Source organism: Chroicocephalus ridibundus, chromosome 9, assembly GCF_963924245.1.
Source record: "Chroicocephalus ridibundus chromosome 9, bChrRid1.1, whole genome shotgun sequence".
NCBI lineage: Eukaryota > Metazoa > Chordata > Aves > Charadriiformes > Laridae > Chroicocephalus > Chroicocephalus ridibundus.
In genome coordinates, this window is record NC_086292.1 from 12,674,284 (window position 1) to 12,697,660 (window position 23,377).

At 36.0% G+C, this 23,377-nt stretch overlaps 1 protein-coding gene across 1 annotated transcript in view; it reads right to left on the reverse strand.

The window, feature by feature from the left end:
- The window catches only part of TENM1 (teneurin transmembrane protein 1), a 900,761-nt gene that overhangs the window by 723,673 nt on the left and 153,711 nt on the right, over positions 1-23,377 (reverse strand). The window contains exon 2 of the mRNA XM_063345747.1: positions 18,377-18,473. The gene's annotated coding sequence lies outside the window, so the exon portion shown is untranslated. The remainder of the gene's footprint in view (positions 1-18,376; positions 18,474-23,377) is intronic.

Here is a 23,377-nt window from a genome sequence, read left to right on the forward strand (position 1 = left end):
CATGCTCATGCTCTATCTGGAAAAGAGAATTCCCTTGCTCCTCCTTCTGTGATCGAAATCCCTAAGCACAGGATCACACTTTTAAACAAAAGATAATTAAATAGATTCTTCCCCTTCTGCTCTGAAGTGATACTCAAATTCTGGACCTGAAACTGCTGTTTTGAAAAGTTATAAGTCTGAGTGCAGTAATTTGTTAGACATCAGCACAAACTTAAGTATCTACCTGGGAAACTGTCAGTGTGATTTTTTGTTTGTTTGTTTGTTTTTGTTTTGGGGTTTTGTTTAGTTTTGTTTTTTTTCAAAAAAAAGGAGATGCATACTTTTCCATGTTTGGGATTGTTCCATCTGCCTTTGTCAAGCTTTAAATATACTAGAGCTTGTTAAGGCCTAAATATGAGCCATAATACAGAGAATTATGCTTATTGATAAAGTTATGCAAATAATTCTGCACATAACTGATACTCATCAGTATTTCAACTGTTAGGTAAGTTAAGTTTTAAGCATTTCCAGCACTGAAGAGAAGTATTCTCAGAAAGCAATCATGATATTGCAGAATCTAGAAGATAGTAAAATAGCATTTCTTTCTTATTTAGTATTTCATATTTCCAAAGCACTACGCAATCATGAACAAATTAATCTAAGGCTTACATTGAATTTTACTGATAAGGACATTAAAAGCCTTTCGCAAATGTTTAATTGAAATAACTGCCACACATTAATTCCAAGCAACTTGTTTTAGTAACAGAGAGATTTAGCAAACACCTAATGAGAATGAACTCAGTATGCCCCAGTGCACAGAATCCTGTGTGTGCTCTTCTTGAGCCTCAGCTAGCAAGAAATTGCTTTGAAATTACATCTTAGAAGCAAACAAGGGGCACAATAAGAATAGAAAGAACCTAATGATACACTGTGCCATAGAGCATGAGCAGAAGCCATAGTTTTTAAAGTTGTCTTTTAGCTGAAAGCAATTTTCCAGGGAGAAAAAAAAAATTCACTTTGTCCTTTCAGTAGTTCTGAATTTGAATCCCAAACCCAAAGTTTTGCCCTCTCTAAAGCAAGAGTAACTGTCACATATTTTTCCCCTCCAGGACAGTAAGCTAATTCTAATAACTGAGTAAAACCTGGCAGAGGATGCACTGTCATGAACCCAAAGGATTTCTCAGGAAACTATGTTTCAAGAAAAAGCACCACTGCTTCCTCTTTTGCATTCTGCTGTCTCCGGATAGGAATCTGAATCCTTTGGGTTCCCCACTAAACACCACTGTCATTAAAAAAAAAAAAAAAAAAAAAAAAAAAAAAGAAAAAATAATATTTGATTTTCTGTTCTCCTTGCACATTCATTTTTGAACAAAGTGTCTGGCATTTGACCAATTGGTCTTTTTCCCCAGTAAAGGTCATACATAAAGAAAGAGGGTGTGATTCTTCACATCCAATTATGCACATCTCAAGTCACTTTTATATTGGATGATTTTCGACACATCTCAACCATTAGAATACTCCTTTTCCCAGCAAAGTACAAAACCGATGTGTTTCTGAAATCAATATCACTATGGATATTTCAATAGAAAAGGGGACAAAGAAAAAAATAAATATCTAAATATACCAAGAAAAATGGCCATTAAAATAGAAAGAGGGTAGGATGGAAGAGCGTTGTCTTACCAGTGGAGGATGTCCTGCTGTTGCAAACTTGGAAGTGCTTTTCAGATTAACCCATTTAAGTTTAGCCTACCTGAGCAACATTTTGCTGAATCTCTACCACATTCTCTGAACTATGTTTTTTGCATATCTTGCTTCAGGGTAACATCTTTACTTTCATATTAAAAACAAAACGAAACAAAATATTTCAACAAGGCATTTTTATATATGTAGGTAACATGCTGAATTTCAATGACATCAATTCTCCTTGATCAAACATACAGAAACGATAAAACGAGCATGCTAAGAAGAGGGGTGAAAAAAGTGAAACTGCTTAGGCAGTAAGTAGGTGGCAGTTCATAAAGAAATAAAGCTAGACATGGACTAGCTTATTCCAATATACCCGCCTTTAATATTTGATAAATTTTTGTTATAAGTTAATGGAATGAGTGTTATTTTACTCATTTACTAAAGAAAAGCTATGCACACTATGTATATCAGTCTGTGCTCAGACTATCAATGAAAATATAGACATAACCAAATTTATTCACTTTCAGGGCCTACAGGAAAAAGAAAAAAAAAGTATACAGTGTTCAGTCAAAGTCTGACTGGATGGATTTTCTGCAGGCCTTTCTAAATCCTTTCCAATTTCCACAAAACTAGAGCGTAAGTACTTACTTTCATGCCCTGGCAAAATAAAAATGATACCTAACATAACAGCAGAACGTACTAGGCCGATGTGAAATGGATTAATTTGTCTCAGTAGATATACAAATGCAAACATTTGCCTTAGTTCTAGGGACATGAACATTAAAGTTACTCTGCCTTGCATTATGTTAATAATTTCTATGCCAAATTAAGTCAGAGAAAGTATTTGTCACCAACTCCAATGGGACTCCAATTCCTTTAATATATTTAGCATATATAAAATTGACTGATTTCACTAAACAGAGTTCTTGAATCCATAACGAGTAATTTTATTTTCAGCATTTTTATGAAAGGAGAAAAAGAAAAAACCCTCATAATATGTATGCATATTCATAAAACACTAACACAGGAGAATTAAACTGCATAAAATGTGAACAAAATGTTGAATTGTGGGGTGGGGCTAAAGCAACTTCACATTAGTGAAATATCCTATGGTGGCTTCCATTATTGATTCTCTGTCAACATTATGTTAGTACTTTTCTAAATTAGTTCTGTGACTTGAACTTGAAAAGATCATGATGCAGAGTCCACAGGTTCATTCTAATTGCTGTTTTTCCTGGTGGACTGCACCACGCCAACCTGTCACTCATCAAGACCATTTCTCTGTGAACAGACTTAATTAAACACCTCAAATCCAATATCTTTGATCCTTTCCACTATTAAAAAAACTGAACTCACTGCATCAGCTATGAAGAGTTTTCTAAAGAAAAAAACTCCTTAACATACTCATTGGCATTATTCTCTACTGTTGAAGAAATGGAGAATTCAAAACCAAAAAGATTAATTAGGAACAGAAAATAAAGTAGTTCTAGAGACAACAAAGAATTTGTTAACTCCTAAATATTCAGTGGAAGATTAAAGAACGATTCACAGCCCCTACACATCTCTTACTTTTTTTTTCTCTCCTTCAAAGAAGATCTTCAATATGCAGTGCAGACTTGACTTGAATATAAATTTTAAGTTATCTTCCTTCAGATTTAAACAGGTAATTGCATTATTTTCTATTAAAGAGTAAGGATTTTCAGCATCCTTTTTCATGATTCAAATATCTGGCACATTGGTAGAAATGGCTAAAGTGATAAACACCTCAAATGTAACTGTTCAGTTTCAGGAGAATGATTCACAAAGGTGCTTTTGCTTTCCAGTCTTAACAAACATTCTTGCAATGTAGGCTTTATTTATTAAATTGTTTTCAAATTACATTTACTCATGTCTAGTTTTAGAATTGCATTTGCAAAGTCTTTTGCATTTTGAAAAAGATCAAATCTCAGATTATTCTGCAATTGATGGGTATTCACTGCACCATCAACAAGTACACAAAGTCTTCAATGTAAATTGCTGAGAATTATAATTTCAAAGCATTTCTTTATAATTAATTAATTAATAATTAATATCTCCTACATTAGGAAATAAGTTATTTTGTGTTCTAGAAAATGCTGTTTCCGTAAGTGCTTTTATGAAATAAAATTACTGGTTATAGCTGGTTTTATTATTTCAAGGTCCTTAATGCCTGGTATGCTAATTATCTCTTCTTGCTCTCAGCTACATATTTTCCAGAGTTTCTGTTCTCCTGCACAAAGGAGACCTGGTCTCTGCTGCCATGTCTGAAGAGGAGTTCCTACATGACAGATACTTAACTGCCTAAGTAGTATTTTACTTACTTACTCTAAGTAAGGCTGGACTAACATGCACTAAATAAATATTCAGCCCAACCTCTAAATTTGGACTGTACTATGAAAACATTTGTGCATTCATGCCCTTCCCAAGAATAGTGATAGACAAGTTTGATTAGCTTGTTATTTTATTGCTATATCCATTTGGAGTTTGGGGACATAAAGTTAGTATCATAAGGACATTTAAAGAAGACATGCACTGAGGTTTCAGAATTACTTTGAGCTTCTAAAGCAGTGCTCAGATATTGCTACAATGGGTTCTGTCATTAGAATTTAGATCCTTCATGCTGTAAAATCCTAAAGGCTTTTTTTCATGTTTGGTGCAACAAAAAATGTAACCCACAAGCCACCTTAAAATACAATAGTAATCAGTCTAGGAAAAACAAATATTCAAAACAGTGAGTGCATCTAATCTGTGTAATGCCATGCTTGATACTTCTCTTCCACTGAGTTCTCTTCGACCTTCAAGAAATGTAAAGTAACATGGCAGTGTCAAAAAAAGCAAACTAATTGATCTCTGGTGCCAGGACAGCCAGACTCATCCCTGTGTCATTTCTAGGGCAGAGAAGAGGCATTTCCTTTAATGCTCAATAACATATTGTATCTCTATAGCTGCAATAACACCTGCCTCATACAAATGCACGTATTAGCTCTTTATCACACTAGTAAGTCTTTCTGCATGTAAAAGTTTTATTAACTCTACATGCCATGGGAATTGAAAAAAAAAACAAAAAACAACAAAAAACAACACAAAAAACAAACCCCAAAATGCCCCGACTAAGTAAACTGGTTGTTTTCAGTACAGTCTTTTGTATGAATGAAAGACACTCCCTGGAGTAAGGAAGCACAAGTGCCTGAATTAGTCAAGATTCAAAGTACTATCATAGGTGATGGTTTTGCTGCACACATGCAAGACAGTTTATCTAGTATTGAGAGAGACTGGACAGTCACATGTTTCAGATATGCTCTCTTGGCACAAAGACAGATTTGTGAACCTGAAGACTAAAAATATCTATGCTGAAAGTATCAGTCTGTTCTCTCTTGTGGTGACTATCACTCTTACTATTCATTTCTCCCATTCTTTAAATTCTGCTTTACATCACACCTATGTACATCTGAGCAGCATCACCGATATAAATAGAGTTACTCAGTATTCAGCATGATATGCTTGGCAACAGTGTTTTATTTTTCCTAACTGTTCTGGCTTCCAAACATCAGTTCTCATTTTAGGGGAAGCATAATAAAGAGAAAGCAGAATTGTAAAAGTTTTGTCTGCTTAATAAGACTCTAACTTACAAGCCAAGTATGTATGATGACAGTACTGCCATCCCACATAATGATAATAAGAAAACTATTAAAAAATGCCCCAAGTCAGACCTCTTTTCCATCTGGCCCACTATTCTGTCTCTGACACGTTCAACGGGTGAAGCTATTTAGAGGCAGCACAGAAGCCTGGATGCTTTCTCTGGTCCACTCCCCTTATACTTCCCCAGAGTCCACAGCTGTAGTACAAGGGATATTAGTGGGTACGACCTGTCCCAGTGCTTTCAGCACACTTTTATAGACCCGCTGTTTGTGAATTTGTCCAAACCCTTTCTGGACCTGCTGGTCCTGTCTGCATTCACAATCTTCAGTGGTAGCAAATTCTAGAAGTTCCCTACCCCCTGTGCCTTGTGCAGAGGGATCTGGTGAACAGCTTTTCCACCATATTCAGCTTATTTACTGCTTCACCATTTTGTAAACTTTAGCTTATTACCTCCCCTTCCCTAGCAGCAGCTAAGTTTTTCAAGCATCTGACCCAATACACTCCTGCCTTCAAACACATGCTTAACTACTCTGAGTTGGAACATGGGGGTCAGAGCATTGAAAAAGTATAAATAAAAAGGCCAACAAGTAGATTTAAGCCTAATTATTACCTATATTCAGGGATAAAAAAAAGAACATATAAAAACCAGCCAAACACTGTATTGGTTTATTATTTGTACTCATCATAACTCCTGTTATGCCAGTGTTACTGCTTTACAGACATTCAGAGACATCCTGTCTTGCAAACAGAGGACACTTCCACATCACAGTTCAAATGGTGGTATTACAACTGGATTAGATATGGCCAAACTCTGAAGTAGGTAATTCATAACAAGAAGGATGTGGGTGACAACCCACCTAGCGAACATTGCGAAAAGGCTCAGGTAATTAGCATGTACTGAAGTCCAGTGATGCCTGGCAATATGAATGGGAGCTAGTTTAGAGAGAGCCAAACAAAACCTGTGCTTTCAAGAGAAGATTTACTAATGTGATATTTTTTGTCCTCACACATTGCTGCCACAGTTGGTGCTCAACAATTACCACCTTTACCTTATAATTTCATACCTTTTAAGCTCATCCTGACTCAAAAGATTTATCACTCCTGTTTCAGACTTAGCATTAATAACAAAAAGGCAGTATAATTTTTGAACATATCAAACCAGCAAAGACAGGAGGGAAAAATCAATCTATAGATAAAGATCAATTCAGTAAGTGGGTGGTCTCAAGCCCGCCAATCTAGTAATAAGTTCCAGTTCAGGATCTTTTGTTCTGTAATTGCACTTGGAAACTTTTTCTGGTTACCCAACTAAGTAGAGATCAATGTGTACAACAAGCACAACTTAAATGCCATAGTTTATGGTTTTAACAGGAGCAATAATTCCCACATTTAAGCTCTTTTGTCAACCAGAATAAGGACTGAGAGGTCAAGTTTCCTAAATCGCCTTGGGAACACTTCAGAGATGGCTTTCTCTGTAATAGTAAGGATGATTAGAAATAGATAAAAGCCATTCATTAAAACTTCATGATAAACTTTGCACATATATAAAATATTTAGTTTTCTCTTGAATTTGAGTCTGCTTCTACTATTAACAGCCATTATGGAAACTACGTACAAATGTAATTGAAGTAGAAATCTCTTTAGAGTACATTATACTTTAGTGTTTACTAAGCTTTTAAGTATCTTTAGACAATGAAATTTTTATGTGGAGAATGTAATAATTTCATATAGCCTTTTTAGAAGCATTTTTGTTCCTTTGCACAATTAAAAAAAATCATATTTATTTTACAGTATACTTTTCCTAAATTCCAAATGCATATGACAGAGATTTTTAGATTCAATAAACCAACGTAAAAAGGTGGCAGAAAGAGCCATGAAAAATACTGTAAATTCCATGTAATCTCAAAACATTCCCATTTCAGATTGCAATAATATTCATCTGTGTTATCTCTTATTATAAGAGCTACACAAACATAGCACAGTCAGACCTTGCTGTATTTCTTCCAATTGATTATTATATTACCCAGGGAGACCTTTCCAGTATCTGAAGGGGGCCTACAAGAAAGCTGGAGAGGGACTTTTTACAACGACATGTAGTGATAGGATGAGGGGTAATGGCTTCAAGCTGGAAGAGGGTAGATTTAGATTAGATGTTAGGAAGAAATTCTTTACTGTGAGGGTGGTGAGCCCCTGGCCCAGGTTGCCCAGAGAAGCTGTGGCTGCCCCATCCCTGGAGGTGTTCAAGGCCAGGCTGGATGGGGCTTTGAGCAGCCTGGTCTAGTGGGAGGTGTCCCTGCCCAGGGCAGGGGGGTTGGAAGTAGATGATCTTTAAGGTCCCTTCCAACTCAAACCGTTCTATGATTCTATGATTACCAAATTACCAACAGAGATTATTCCCTGTAAGTATGCAGCAGCAAAATGCATCTATTTTTTTCAAAATATTAGGCTTTTAGTCATTTATTCTTAAAACAAATACGAGAAGAAGGGTATTTATTTTTGTTAGATGTTTTACGAGTAAGTCTCTGTGTTATAGCAAGGCATAATCACACACACAGAGTTTCATAAGAGAGGACTTTCTTGTGGCAGATATTTCCAACACTAGAAAGCAAAGTGCAGCAACTTCTACTACTTTACAAGTTATCAGAAGAATTAGTGACAAATTGTGTTGCTCTACAAACTGCAACCTTGTCTTAAAAACATTTTTAAATTACTGTAAATACATTTTTCTTTGTACACTGAAGTGGCACATTTATGTAGTTAAACTGCTATTTATAAAATGTCACACCATTCTTAATCCCCCTATCTTCAAAGTGTTAGGATTTAATCTGTACTGCAAATAGTACAGGTCATTTTTTTCTTCAGGATATGGCTACAAACAGTTTGAGGTTATGTGCTAAAACCCAGAATGTTTTGCTCTGTTTCCAAACAGTGTGAATTGACATAATTCTACTGGATACTGAGGTGGTTTTATCAGTAGTTAAGTGTTACAAGGAGTCAAACATGGTTAAATTGAGAAAAGACTCTCATCTGCCATTTCTCAAGCAAGTCCTAAATATAGTGTATTATTAGAAGGTACTTACTGGAAAAAAAAATTCAAACAGATACCATGTCTCTTGAATCAGAATATCATAAATAACTTTTTTCAAGACAAACTAAGCAAACTTGCAGTTAAATAAACTGTTGTTCTGACCTCTATATCAAAGAGTGACTGTACTTCAAAACAGAATCAACATGACTTTTTTCTTTTTTTTTTTAAACAGTCTTACCCCACAATCCACTAGAATTTTCTGACAAAAATCACTGAAAATAAACTGAGAACAGGGGAGAGGTGGCTAACATAGACAGCTCCAATTTCCATGAAGTATTCAACTAGGGCCAGTCACCAAAGGGTCTTAAATTAAGCTGACATAAAATAAGAGGGAAGGTCCTCACAGGGATAACTAACTAAAAGAATGGAAACAAAGAGCTGCAATAAATGGTCAATTTTCTCAGTGAAGGGAAAGCACCAGTGGAATCCCACAGGAATCTTTACTGGGGCCTCAGCTGTTCAACACATTCAGGAACGATCAGGAAAAGAGAATGGAGAGGAGATTAAGTTTGCTGCTGAAGATGTTTTTCAGGGAAAGAAAAAAACCAAAAGTTGACTGCAAAAAAGAGTTGCAGAAAGAATCTGTGGCACTGAGTGATTGGGGATAAAATGGCAGATGATGTTCAAACTAGACAAATGTAAAGTAATGAACTCTGCAAAACAAAACCTCACATTTCTCACTTTATGTACCCAGGGATTGATTCTGAATCAGCTACTCCCAAAACTGAGATATCTTAGCTAAAATAACAACCTTATGAACATATCAGTTCAGTAGCTTAGGAATTATTATTAAACAGAGGAAAACCTCAGAAAATGTAATGCTACTGGGTAAAGACAGTGTTGTGCCCACACCATGATTGTTATGTGGAATGAATTTTTCATCTGAGAAAAAGCATGTAGCAGAATTTCAAAAAAGGTTGACAAAAATTGTCAAAGGTAACCAAATAACTTGCACAGAAGGAAGATATTCACAGGCTAGGACTCCCAGTCTAAAAAAGCATCAACCAAGAGCCAGCTAAAAATCATGACAGGCATGAAGGAGGTGAAAGAAAAATTAACTGCCTCTTCCACAACAATAACAAGAAAGCCTCAAATACAAATTAGCAGCTGGAGGTCCAAAATTAAAAACCAGGCAGGCACTTCTTCACTTAATGCAAAGGTATCTGTGGAACTCCCTGACACAAGATATCGTGAATGCTAAAGACATACATGGATTCACAAACTTGGGGAAATATTCATAAAAGAAAAATCTGACAGACTGTTAAAAAACCAAGATTATCCCCAATTCAAGTAGCACTTTTTCCTCAGAAGCCAGCAGAGCATTCATCACACTTACCACAACGTGTCTCCTTCTCATATGCATTTATTTTTAGCCCATGCCTGAGGTGCGATACTGACCTAGATGGGGCATTAGTCAAACCTGTTATGAATATTTTGATAGGCTCTACAGACAGGATGCCAGTAGCCAGAACAGTCACCATGTTCATAAAGCACTGTAGTGCCACAATCCCAAGGGTACCAATTTCAAGCTCCTGTCTCAGTACGACTAATTTTGAGTATGCAATATTAACCAGGCAGTCTGTCTACCTTCAGCAATTCTCCTTAGCTTTTGTTTTAAAAAGACATTTCTAGAAACAAACATGTTTGTTTTAGAGGACAGATTTCCATTCTGGTGGCAAAAAGAATTTAAAATGAGAAGCACATAATAATACACATTCTAATGTCATCAGTAGGTTCTAAAGTCCTTTATAAAGGAAAGGAAGATTAATAATCCATTCTGCAGATGAGAGGAATAAATAGCAGAGCAAGCTGTACATAAAATCAACCTCGTGCTGGTTCAGTGTTCTGTACATTGAGCAATGCAGTCTCCTAGGACATACAGGAAAACTTCAGTGAGAGTTAGAACAGGGATTTTATTCCATACATTATAATAAAAGGGGTTTTTCTTCATTGAAACTGATTTATCCTTCAGTCTTACAGCTAGTCTGAACTGCAAGAAAAGTGTCATAGAAGTCTGAAATGTATAAAATAGAAATAAAATTGTAGAAAAAAAAGACAGCTGCGTCTCAGTTCACTTATGCTGCTACGTATAATGAATTCAAAAGTTTTTAACAGTAATTTCTGGTAAATTTGAAGAAGTCCCTGTTCACAAAGATGTGGTTTGTTGTTTTTTTTCCTTCCCTCGTAACTGTACTTTTATCTGTCTTGCAACTCTAGGAACAGAAAACAAAGGTTACAGTCTTACAAAACAAGTGTTTATTTGACCTTGAAGATTGAGTGAGCTACACATTCTGTATAGAGTGTTTAAAATCCTAGCAAATGAATTTTGGTTTTAAGAGTCCTTTGAACCACTATTCATGACCTAAAACTAAAACTTGCAAAACGGTTAACTGGTTTTATTTATTTTTTTAATTCAAGACAAAAACCACATAATTGCACTTAAAGTTTCAGGTTTTTTATCATAATGTTGAGAATTTAATGATCTATGAAAACATATCTTATGCAGTCTATTCTCTTTACTGAAAAAGGTTAGCATCTGAAGTTGAAAATTTTGAACAATGGGTGAGTGTTCCTCAGTAAATATGGAGTTATTTCTCCTCACCTCCCATGGCAAGATTAAAAAAACCAAAGACAACTATCCATACCCTCTGAAAAATTAGACGTGGCATTTAAATGCTGTGGTTTTCTAAAAAGGCCTGATAATGTTCTTCCTCTTTGGCTTAATGGTATTTTTCAAAGTGGCCAAAAAAGTCCAGCATAGTTCAGAGTAGGAAAAAAATCTCCCCATCAGTTTATGAATTATAACTCATTCTGTTTAGCATATCATTGGGTTTCGGCTCCAGGCAATAGCTGTTCTATTGTTTGTAGTAACATTTTTAGCTTCATCTCCACTGATTTTACAACAGCATAATCAACAACTAGTATACTAAAAGACCTGAACAAAACATCACAAATTTTACATCAAAGTCATGTTAGGGACAACATAAAAGTAATGGAATATATAATGAGAAGTGAGCTGAATTTCAAATATTTCACACCCAAATGCCTTTGGCTACCCAGTGTACACCCCAATAGAACAGGCTAGTAGGAATAGTAGGATAATAGGCAATGAAATTCTACTGTAAGACCAGCATCTCCAAAGCAATAGCAAAAAGCTAACTTTGGGAGGTAAGCACAAACAAGAATAAAATAAGATGCCATAGCATTTCCTTCACTTTCTAAACAGCTGAAAAGGAAACTGTCAGGTAATCCTAACATGTAGGCTCATCAACATGCAGACTGTGCAGAGATCAGTCAAACCTCTCTAAGCCTTGGCCGCTGATCATGTCTGAGTTGTGATGATTCATTTTAAAGATCAAAGTGAACAGCCTCTTGAAGGAGCGCCAACTAAGTCCATTAACATTCCTCCTCCTGAGAATCTCTTTTTGTACAAAGCTCAAAATGCAGCCAAAGTCGTCATGCATTCAGATGATCAGCAGGTTAGAAATATATATGGCACTGAGATAATCATTTAGGGGTTACAAAGATAGGTATGGAAGGAAATGTATTCTGCGCTCATGTTAACACATTTAATATTGGAGAGGGATTCCAAACAGTTTGAAAACAGAAGATTATGCCAGAATTTTGCAGAGTAAGAGGAGTTTAAATGTAAGAGCTAACAGGAGTTTAAATTTTACATGCAAATCCTCATGAGAAATGATTCATAAGTGTACTCTACCTTTCTGTTGTTGCATTACCTTCATTGGCATTAATTTGTGTTTTCCCCTGATATCCAAGACTAAAAACTGACTGCAGGTAAAAGATTAGAAGGGACAGAATTAGAGTTCCTTTACTGGCATTAACCCTGCCCTCATTTATTTATGGGTGAAGCTTTGTGGTTTAACAAACACAGGCATTAGCAGGTTAATGAGTAGATACTCAAAGTTTTCTTGTGTGGTCTGATATTTGCTGTACAAAATTCAAATTGTGAGCTGAAGATGCAATAATTAATTTTGTCATAGGTTTTTCTAGAGCACTCATCATCTGGATTCTAGATTGGGGGGGTATTTTTTAAGGAAATGGAAACTTTAGATTCGCTTCATTATCATTTGCCTCTTGATTACACAGAGTTAACTGAAGTATTGTCTTTTTAAAATTTTCCTAGTCAAATTAGCAATAAGGACTCACTCATTTTGGCTGTGAACTATTTTACTTTTCAAAGTAAGGATCGTGACACTTATTGAAGAAGAATATGATATTAATGAGAGTACTTTAACTTACGAAAGTAAAAATTTGTGGGATTTAAGTAATATAGCCAGCTGATTTGAGAGACCATCCAACATCTGAATTAATATCGGTGATAAATTATTTCACAGTAAAATTATTCATACTCAGTAGGAAATTAAATTGTGATAATATGATAAAAGCTTTAAAGAAACAGATCTCTTATCTACGCCTACATATGTTGTATGAAATCACTGAGTAGTTATTTTTCATAGTGTTATCTATAACTTATTCTACTCTATACATGGAATGAAGTCATGTTGCTTATTTAGTACAAGTTACAGACTTCATTAACTTTATATTAAAAGTTAATACCCTATCCTACCCCCCTCAATAAGTGAATAGTGAAGGAGTGCTAGAACAGCTGCTCAGTGATAGCATTATCTGTAATAAGCAACTCACTCTACCAAGATTCAGTTTTATAAATGTAGATTAATTCAGTTAAATGATTGTATAGTACAAACTAAGTATTGTTTGTAAACTAAGAATGAGTTTGCCGTTTTCTGTCTTAATCGAGGGTTTGGGACTGTATTATATAGAAATACAAGTTGGTCAGGAAGGTCAAATACATTATTAGTTACACCTTGACACAACAGGAAAAGGCTATAAATACAAAGTGAAAGTGAGAGATATGTGGGGGTTTTATCTCAGCTTGGTATTATGTTGTATAAATAATGTAGAAGGTTGAGATCCCAATCCAGTTATGTCAGATAAGCATATCTAAAGTGAACTGTCTATGGCATCGTGTATTACCATCGCACAGAAATGAATCACAGTGGAGATACCTAAGATGTTTCTTAGTGATCTTAGTATCTTCTAGTGATTATTATTGTACCTGCTGAATAACTTGGTTTTTTCTGCCAAATTCATGAAGAACTGCCTAAATTGGAGATCCAGTAAACTAACTAAAAGTGCACTTAAGTAAGTAACTACAGTCCTTCAAGTCTTAGCATGAAGCATGAGCATAAATGCAGACAAAAATCTCTTGCTGTTTCACAAACAGGTCCATCATTGCTAACAGACAGATAATCCTCCTTTTTCCAGGAAGGCAGAAAAACCAAGCAGGTCTTTGAGACTTTTTGCCAGCATTAAGATACTGAAATAGATGTGCAAGGATGTTAAATGAGATGGCCATGTTAATTTTGGCCATGTCACTTGGCCAAAATTAACTGTCTGTCCCTCAAATTATCATAACTTTAACCTGTAGAAACAATTCACTGTTTTTCTTTAGAAACCTGTAAACAAAATAGAGAAAATGTGTGCAATGTCAGAACATTTTCTGCTCAGCCTCGGGAGACATGATTCTGAAGAACTAGAAATTGATTTAAAAGATAAAGTCCAGTATTCACACATTTCCAGGAAAAATAATGCCATATTCTGCCCTGTGCAAGTCTGTATATCGGAATTTAAAAAATCTTGTCTGTGTACACAAAATTAAGAAACATGCTCTGTACAAAATTGTCATTAAATAGATCTATAACGTAACTTTTCTTCAGTATAATTTTGCTAAAGAAACAAACCCATTTAAAAGCAAAACTCACAAAGGACTGAAGGCAACGATGTGGGAGTTTTTCTTGTGTTTCATAATTCAGGTGTTGGGTTAATGACATTTTTCTACTGAAGAAATAAGTAGAATTAACTTGGGATTTGGAAGAGGTGTAGAATAAAATTTTGTTTCAAAGGCCTGTTTTTCAGTCCTTGATATAACAATTTAACGTGGTCCTAGTCTTGTTATTTTCTTCCTAATAACTAAAGCACTCACTGAAAATGTGAAAGAGCATGAAGGACTTTTAGCTTAAGGCATCTGTTAGTCAATCAGTTTTGCTTTACTAGGTAAACAACACTCTCAATGTAAAAAAAAAAAAAAGGAAAGCAAAAAGGTTTATTTCTATGTTATAAACACCTCTTGAGATAGGAAAGTCATCACTACAATTACATTTGACCTTTACTTCTTGAACTCCAGGGAAAATAATCACAATTCATAGAGTTAATTAAAAATACACAATGTGGCAGAAAATTGAAAACTGTTTGAAAATAAAGAGAGAAAATTTTATTTGGTAAGTAAAGCTCCAGGTGCAGCTGTTTCTCAGACAAATAGAATTTTTAAAAAAATCCCTGCTGTTATGATTATAGTAATAGCTATTATTCTGCAATTTCCCAAATTTTCCAGTCTCTTCATTACTATGGTATAACCCTACTGTTAAAATTACATCTGTTGATAAACTAGATGTTCCAGAGATTGGCCTGAAGTGTAAGTTGATATTTTGCAAATATGATAGTTTTTTCCTGATATTAAAATACAGGTATGTATATACACACATAAAGATACAGAGTTTGTGTATGTCCATCTTGAAATGTAACCATCAGGCTTAATGTAGACCCCAATGCAACACTGCTGATTTGATTTGATTTCTCTTAAGAGATTTAAAATATATTAGTAGAATTATCTATTTGCCCATATGGGGAGGTTTCTGATTCTTTTATAACATTGTTACTTTAGCATTCATTGCTCATAATAAAACAGACAGAAGAGCTACAGCCAAAGGGCTTAGTCAGAATTGGGATCTCAATAAGCTATTCACTAAATAAACCAGAGACAGTGCCTGTCAAGGAAATTTATAACTGCAGATTGTGTGCCTTATATCAAAGCGCAGCGTACTCATAGCACTCTAATAAGGAAGTAAACAACACTGAGGGTCAGATCAGAGGGCTGCAACATTCTGCTCTCTACAGGGAAAATAAGGGTTGAATTAAATCCTCTATTGGTAGTACTGCCACAGGTAGGGGTGTGTTTTACTCTTTAGACATACAGCTGTTCTGGAAAACCATTTCCCAGCTTATTGTCACAGAGGCCTCCTATTGATCACAGCAAAACAACACTGTGATTGATCCTTCTTGTCTGTAGTATTTCCAATATGCTCATAAACTAAAAGTCTGGGTACCATTTATGTGGAAGTTAATGGGACAGTATGCTTGAGCCTAGGTTACTCAATATACGTACAGTGTTATAGAACCGACTCCAGCCTCTTTAAGTCTACTCGTTTTACTGCAAAGGATCAGCAAACAACTTAAATAGTATTGCACATAAAAATATTACTTGATAAACCTATCACAATATATACACATCTCCATTGAATCATACTGATTTTATACCTTTTTCCATCCTGGCCTTAGGAGTATAGTAGCTGTCATATTTATCACCTCAGTGTTCAATGCCGTCTTCTGTTATTTCAAGTCTTACCTCCTTTTCTGTCAGGCTGTGTTCCAGATCCTATATTTATGCTTGCCCTTGAGCTTCACGGCAGCAACTGGGAGGCCTTTATTCCTCTTAAGACTGTAGCTCTCCTGCTGACACATGTTCTATGCAAACATGCAATCTTTTCTCTAAATAAAATCAGTCTTTGCCTGGCAGAGCTTACCACATTAGCATGTAACTCAAGAAGTGGGAAATTTAGCAAGGAATGGAGGACAGAAAAAAAAAGTAAAACTGATGCTTGGCAAGGCAATAGAATAAAGTTTGTACGTTATGTAGTCGGCTGCTCTTGTACTTCTTGTGAAATCTGTGCTTAGTTCTCTGAAACTGTCTTTCTGTTACCACGAACCATTTTATTGAGAGTCATGAACTTTCTGACAGGTCTGCCACATCAAATGTTGATAGAAGACAGGACAAACCATCTTCATCAGCAGCGTAAGGCTGAACTCTTTCTCAGAGCTTCCACTTTTTGTGATAGCTTGGGCAACAAGGTTAGGAAAATGAATTTCACATCAAAAATGCCTCTTGTTAAGTGAAAGAAAGGAATATAGGAAAAAAAGAGTAAAAATTAGCTAATATTTGTCAATATTAATGATGAAGAGGACACAGAAAATTAAATGAAATAGTTATGGAAGTAGTATTATCTAGAATTTGTTCTGAAGGAATGACAATATATTTTTCTTAATGTTGCTGATGCCCTGCTTGTTGGATGTGTGTAGTGTGCTCATGCATCTACCTGCACTAATGCATACATGAAACGTGAAAAAGCAACATCTAACACAAACCATAGGTACAGCACAGATATTATTTGAACAGGAAGGGGCAAGGCAGCCATCACTTCATATAAGTTATGCAAAATTACATATGGCTTCAGGCCCTACCAATTAGCCAGTGAATGAGAGGCCCTTTAATTTCTTCCTCTCTATTCCTCAGAGATCCACCCTTGCAAACACACTTGAAGTAAAGAGAGTGTAGAAAATGAAGCCAAAGGAGGGAAAGATGAACTGTGTAGAGATAAAGAATAACACCGAAGTCAATATGGAGCAGAATTGTCCACAATTTTACCGTAAATTAATGTTTTTATTGAATGAAGCACTCCCTGTAATTTGAGGTCGGTTATTCCAACCACATACCAACTCTTGAAGAAGTTACAGAAATGACAGGAATTATGGTTGTACTCGATTCTTCCCTGAAGCAAACTCCTTCACTTTTAAAAATTAAATCTAGAGGCAAAAGAACACTTCTCCGTAGCACTAGTTTCATTTGGTTATTCACTTATTTCACCATGTCATTTTTTTTTTAATCAGTAAAATCATATCTGTTCTAAAATAAAAGAAAATGCGAACACTGTCACAATCTGTTTTTCACAAACCAGATATGATGAGGACCCCAAATATTCCTGTTACCGAAGAATAAACTCTGGGAATTAGAATACAGTCTAAGTTTTTCTCTGCATCATTAAGTCAACTTGCAGAGACAATCCAGCTGTATTCTGCAGCACTGATGAACTTTCCAGGGAAAGTAATGTATATGAGTTTAGTATGTTAGTTTTTCTTGTAAAATAGAAACAGCAATCTGTTCACCAAGCACAAACTATGATTCTCATAACAGACAGCTGTCCCAGTCCAAAAGAGGTTGCAGGGATGGACAGACAGAAAGGACAGAAGAACATCTAACGTGAAGAGTTCTCTTCCAGGGAGCAATGGGCAGTGCCTAGATGTGCATATGCCATTACTAAAATGGTTGTAAGAAGTGCCAACTGTAGAAATGACTAACTTTGGGTCAGAAAACACCCCTTTTATGGTACCTTCACGGTTTGGAAAACAATATTTGGAACTTAGAATAAAATCACAACATGTATACTTTATCAGTAAGGAATCTCGAGCAGACTCCCAAACAGCGTAAGCAATGTTTCTATGAATGTTCAGTTAAATCCTGAACCTGAATTCTAGTCTTACTGTCTTCACACTGCTTATCTTGATTTTTAACAGACTTCTAGTTAAGGAGTCAGTTAAGAGGAATATTATAGCATTGGTGAATGTAAAAAAAAAAAAAATATATCTGGAAAGTTAATAATTTTGCTTGTATTATAAACTCGCTTCTGAAAGAACAGTTGTTTCTTTGATGCAGAGAAACTTACTTGTTGACTTAGAAGACCAATCCAGTTTACTCACAACAAATTTTGAGCAGAGTCTTTGCTCTTAATGAGCTGTATGCATACACATAATCTGCATATTAAGTATTATTCAGAAGTAACGTTTTGAAATGTAGGTTCTATACAAATCAGCCTACAAGGAATAAAATATTGATTAAATATTTGTCTCTAGCAATTCACTGGTGTGTTTTTTTTATTAGTCATTACCTACATTTTTCCCAGACTTTAATCTGATACCATACCTGTGACAAAGGGAGTCATTCCAAAATGTTGCTGCAGTTGCTTCTTTTAAACTCACCTAATTATTAGTTCCAAACTTCTTCCCTTTCTGAAGACTCAAGGAAGTCTCTTCATCTCTTGCAAGCTCAGCTGCAGAGTGTGACAGAGCTATGCTGCTGGAAAGAAGACGACAGATGAAGACAATATTATTCGGATCTGAAAAAATTAAGTTGGACTTGCAACAGATGTGTTCAAAGCAGTCATTTTAAAAGTAAATGCAAGTCACTGTTCTAATACAATCACTTCAACATTAAACAGCATTGTTTAATCACAGCATTAATGGTATTTGTGACCCTCCAGATTCTGCAGTAACTTCCACTTCTGGATTGCCTTTCATGTTAAAAATACATGCTTTTTATAACAGTGAAATATAACAAATATTTAGTAAGAATAGAGAAGCAATGTATAAAAGTGGGGCACACTATAGATAAAGATTCTATAGCAGAAATAATTTTTTCACTGAGAAAATAACAAGAAAAAAAAAAATCTGTTCTACGTTCTATCAGGCCAAATCTACTATAGCTCTGTGTGATTTACATCAGTGGAGCTGCAACATCAAAGTCCCCTTCTCTGGTACTTCATAACATGAACTGTGTCCATTAATTAATAGAATTGGACTTGGCCTTAAGAAGCACCAGTTTATACAAATTTTGAAGGCTGAGACATTGTCTGGAAAGGAATTCTCTTGCATTAATATATTTATACAACACAGATTAACTCGGCTGCAAGATACTGAAAAATGAATAAAGGTAGTTATTAGCACGTACTACTTGTCTAGGAATTGTGGATCAGTCTACTTTGCAATACCCTTCTACACAGGAAAAAAAAAATTAAAAATCAAGCTTTGTTTACATTTGTACCATTGTATAATTTTTTATTGGTTTCTTCATATGTATTAGAATACTCTATTCTTCATGCTATGAAAAGGAAATATATTCAGAACAGCTGCAAAACATTGCAATGAATTATTGTCTTAAAGCTGGCACTGATTTCAATCAGATAGAACATTCTCTATTTCATCTAACAACCAGCATAGCTAAGGATCAGGAAAAAACCAACCAGGTAAACATTCCAGATGCATTACTTTATTTCAGCACCCCATTTTGGTGAAAAAATAGCACACATGTTCATATACATCAGAAAGCATACATAGTGATAAGTAGGGAAAATTAATTCAATAAACAGGATGCGGGAACTGTCACATTTGGTCATTTTAATTTAGATCAGCTTATTTGGCAGGAAGCTTTCACTAAGATGTCAAGTTGTAGCATGTGCTTTGCTGGTGACAACTGGAATACGTCAGGTACATGGACTGGCTTTTCCTCTCCTTAATTTCACTTAGTTCCACAAAAACAAAAACATTATCTGCTTGTTTTGCCAAATGACACTTGCCTTCTTGCCATTGAACGACAATTAAATTTCATTCACAGAAATAACATTTGAGTGTGTGCCCAATATAGATTGTTTCTTCCTGGATAAACTTTCATAAAATCATATAAAGAAAGCTATGGGTCTTGTATGAAGATTGTTCCCTATTGAGACTGTAGGACAGACCCTTAGACAATACAAGAGATGCAAAAAACTAAACAAATACTGAAAGACACTTGTACCACAATTGCCTTTAGCAACCTAAACCTGACTCCTGTTTTAGTATGTCTTGTGGTCTTGCTTCCACTACAGGTGTTCACAGGTCCAGAAAATACAGAATTAAAACTGATTTTTCTCCAGCCAAGGAAATCTGGTAGCATCACTTCTTATAAAAAACGTGACAGAGGTGGCAAACCTTTAAAGGTCATCTAGTCCAACTCCCCTGCAGCAAGCAAGGACATCTTCAACTAGATCAAGTTGCTCAGACCCTGTCCAACCTTGCCTGGAATGTTTCCAGGGATGAGGCATCTACCACCTCTCTGGGCTCCACTGTTTCACCACCCTTATCATAAAAAAATTCTTCCTTAGATCTGATCTAAATCTGCCCTCTTTTATTTTAAAACCATTACCCCTTGCACTATTACAACTGGCCCTGATAAAAAGTTTGTCCCCATCTTTCCGGTAGGCCTGCTTTAGGTACTGGAAGGCCGCTATAAGGTCTCCCTGGAGCATTTTCTTCTCCAGGCTGAACAACCCCAGCTCTCTCAGCCTGTCTTCATAGCAGAGGTGCTCCAGCCCTCTGATCATTTCTGTGGCCTTTTGTGGCCTGTGGACCCGCTCCAACAGGTCCATGTCCTTCCTGTGCTGAGGGCTCCAGAGCTGGATGCAGCAGTCCAGGTGGAGTCTCACCAGAGCAGAGGGGCAGAATCAATCACCTCCCTCACCCTGCTGGCCATGCTTCCTTTGATGCAGCCCAGGATATGGTTGGCATTCTGGGCAGCAAACGCACATTTCTGGCTTGTGTACAGCTTTTCATCCACTAGTACCCACAAGACCTTCTTGCTGGGGCTGCTCTCAATCCCTTCATCCTCCAGCCTGTAACAATGCTGGGAATTGCCCTAAACCAGGTGGAAGACCCTGCATTTGGCTTTGTTGAACCTCATGAAGGTCACATGGGCCCAGTTCTCAAGCCTGTCCGGGTCCCTTTGGATGACATCCCATCCCTCAGGCGTGTCAACCGCGTCACTCAGCTCAGTGTCATCTGCAAACTTGCTGAGGGTGCACTCGATCTCACTGTCTACGTCACTGATGAAGATGTCCCCTTGAGGGACACCACTTGTCGCCAATCTCCATCTGAACATCGAGCCATTGACCACTACACTCTGGATGTGACCATCCAACCAACTCCCCATCCACCAAACAGTCCATCCATCAAATCCATATCTCTCCAATTTAGAGAGAAGGATGTTGTGGGGGACCGTGTCAAAGGCCTTACAGAGTTCTATGTAGATGACATCTGCAGCTCTTCCCTTGTCCACTGATGTAGTCACTCCACAATAGAAGGCCCCTAGATTGGTCAGACAGGACTTGCCCTTGGTGAAGCCATGACGGCTGTCTCAAATCACCTCTCTGTCCTCCATGTGCTCTAGCATAGCTTCTAGGAGGATCCGTTCCATGATCTTCCCAGGCACAGAGGTGAGGCTGACAGGTTGATAGTTCCCCGGGTCGGTCTTTCTAACCTTTTTAAGAAAAACTTGATGACTTTATAAATGAAAGGCTTCTCTTAAGCACTTTCATAATACCTTGCTTAAACTATTTCCAAAAAACACTTTTAATTTTAGCTTGGAATGGAATTTTATTTAAAAAAAAAAAAAAGGAAAAGGTCAAATTAACAAATTTGAAAATTAATTTTTAGGTCAAATTCCATAAGTCTGAAACGATACATTGGAGATTATTTGTAAATTTTTTCTGTTTCAAGCCTCCAAACACCTCCATTTAACCACCACCCCCCAATCAATTTTTCCACTCAGGTCTATTTCCAATGCAATTTCCTAGAGGTCAGCTTAGACATATATAGAATATATATCATTTTAACCTGAGCAACAAACTGTAAGACATGAAACTGCTAGCAGAGCTAGTAATTTTTCTCTACAATTGACCTTTCAGTCCTCCATCTATTTCGAATTTCTGTTTAAACACATAGCCAGGGTTATTCTCACTCAGATACTCTCTATGTATTTTACAGTTTTTATCACATTTTTAACATAGTTCTTTTCAAATAAAGTCTTACAAAGTACACTTATATAAAAATATTCTTGAATTCTTCATCAGATTTAAAAATTACAAGATCCAGCCATTTTCAGAAGCCGTATATTCTTTGCTATACTATAATCAGTTTTAAGGTAATTGGACTAGTTTTAGTTTCAAAACCATCACAGAAATGGAAGGAATTAAACTGATTGCTGCTGAATTGGCCATTATTTCTCCATAGAAAAATAATAAAGGAATGATAGTTTTAATATGAATGTTTCAGAAGTAGTTCGATATAAAATTTGAAGTATTTTTGCTTGTGGTAAGAGAAAACCATTTTGCACCTATGGGGAAACATTATCACAGGTCACATGGGAGAAAACACAATCCAAACATAGCTTAACTTCACCACAAAGAACTTGACCAACACTGTCTTTTTATCCTCCATCACAAATGTTATGTTTAAAGAGCCCTGCTCAAAATAAAAGATTGTAACTTAAATTAGAGAACCTATAACATATTTTATAAATTTGCCAAGCATGGATCACAAGTATGGACTACCACTGATTAAAGTGGTAGCTTACACTAAACATGACATTGTATAATCACAGGCACAGTTATATAACTTTTCTAAGATATAATTACACACCCCAATTTCATCACTTGCCCTCAGTCAGGAAATAAAATACCTTTTATGAAAGGAGAAGATCGAATTCAGCTTTGCTGACTGCACAAAGATGAAAGTAATTTTTAGAGAAGTAATCAAGAAAGACGATAGCTGTTTGCCTCCAGGTTTTCCTTAGCCTTCTACCAGTATGACTATTTCTCCTGTATATTTTGTACCCTGGTATCAGAAGGTACCACCGTTCGTCCCACACCTGTCAAGAGTATGCCCATTGTGTCAATATCTTCATGTTAAAATAGGTATATTTATCAATAACTGATTTTTATTTTACTAAGGTTGTCTTATAGGTAAATAAGCTAATATATAAAAATTGGAAATTATCTGATATCATGCAGCAGCCTGGGTGAACTGGAAGCAGTCCAGGGATCCACAGTGGACAAGTAATGTTCAAACGTGACTCTCTCTTAGGGTTCCTGCCCTGGACTCTAATTAGGAAACTCGGTTCCTGATTCCAGCTCCAGACGGTCTGTATTCATATGTAAAAACAATCCTCTATACGCATTTAAAGGTCAATCACAGTATTTTTTTAAGTTTAACAATCCCTCATTTAAAAAAAAATAAAATCTATAAGTTATCAGAAAACAGTTCTATTTGGTACAACCGGTTCTCTATCCAGAAAAAGCCACATTTTTGTTGAAACAAAACAACAAAGCAATCAACCTGAAAGCCCAGTGGTTGAAAACTTCTTTTAAATGATGAAAAGCCGTTATTTTCTAC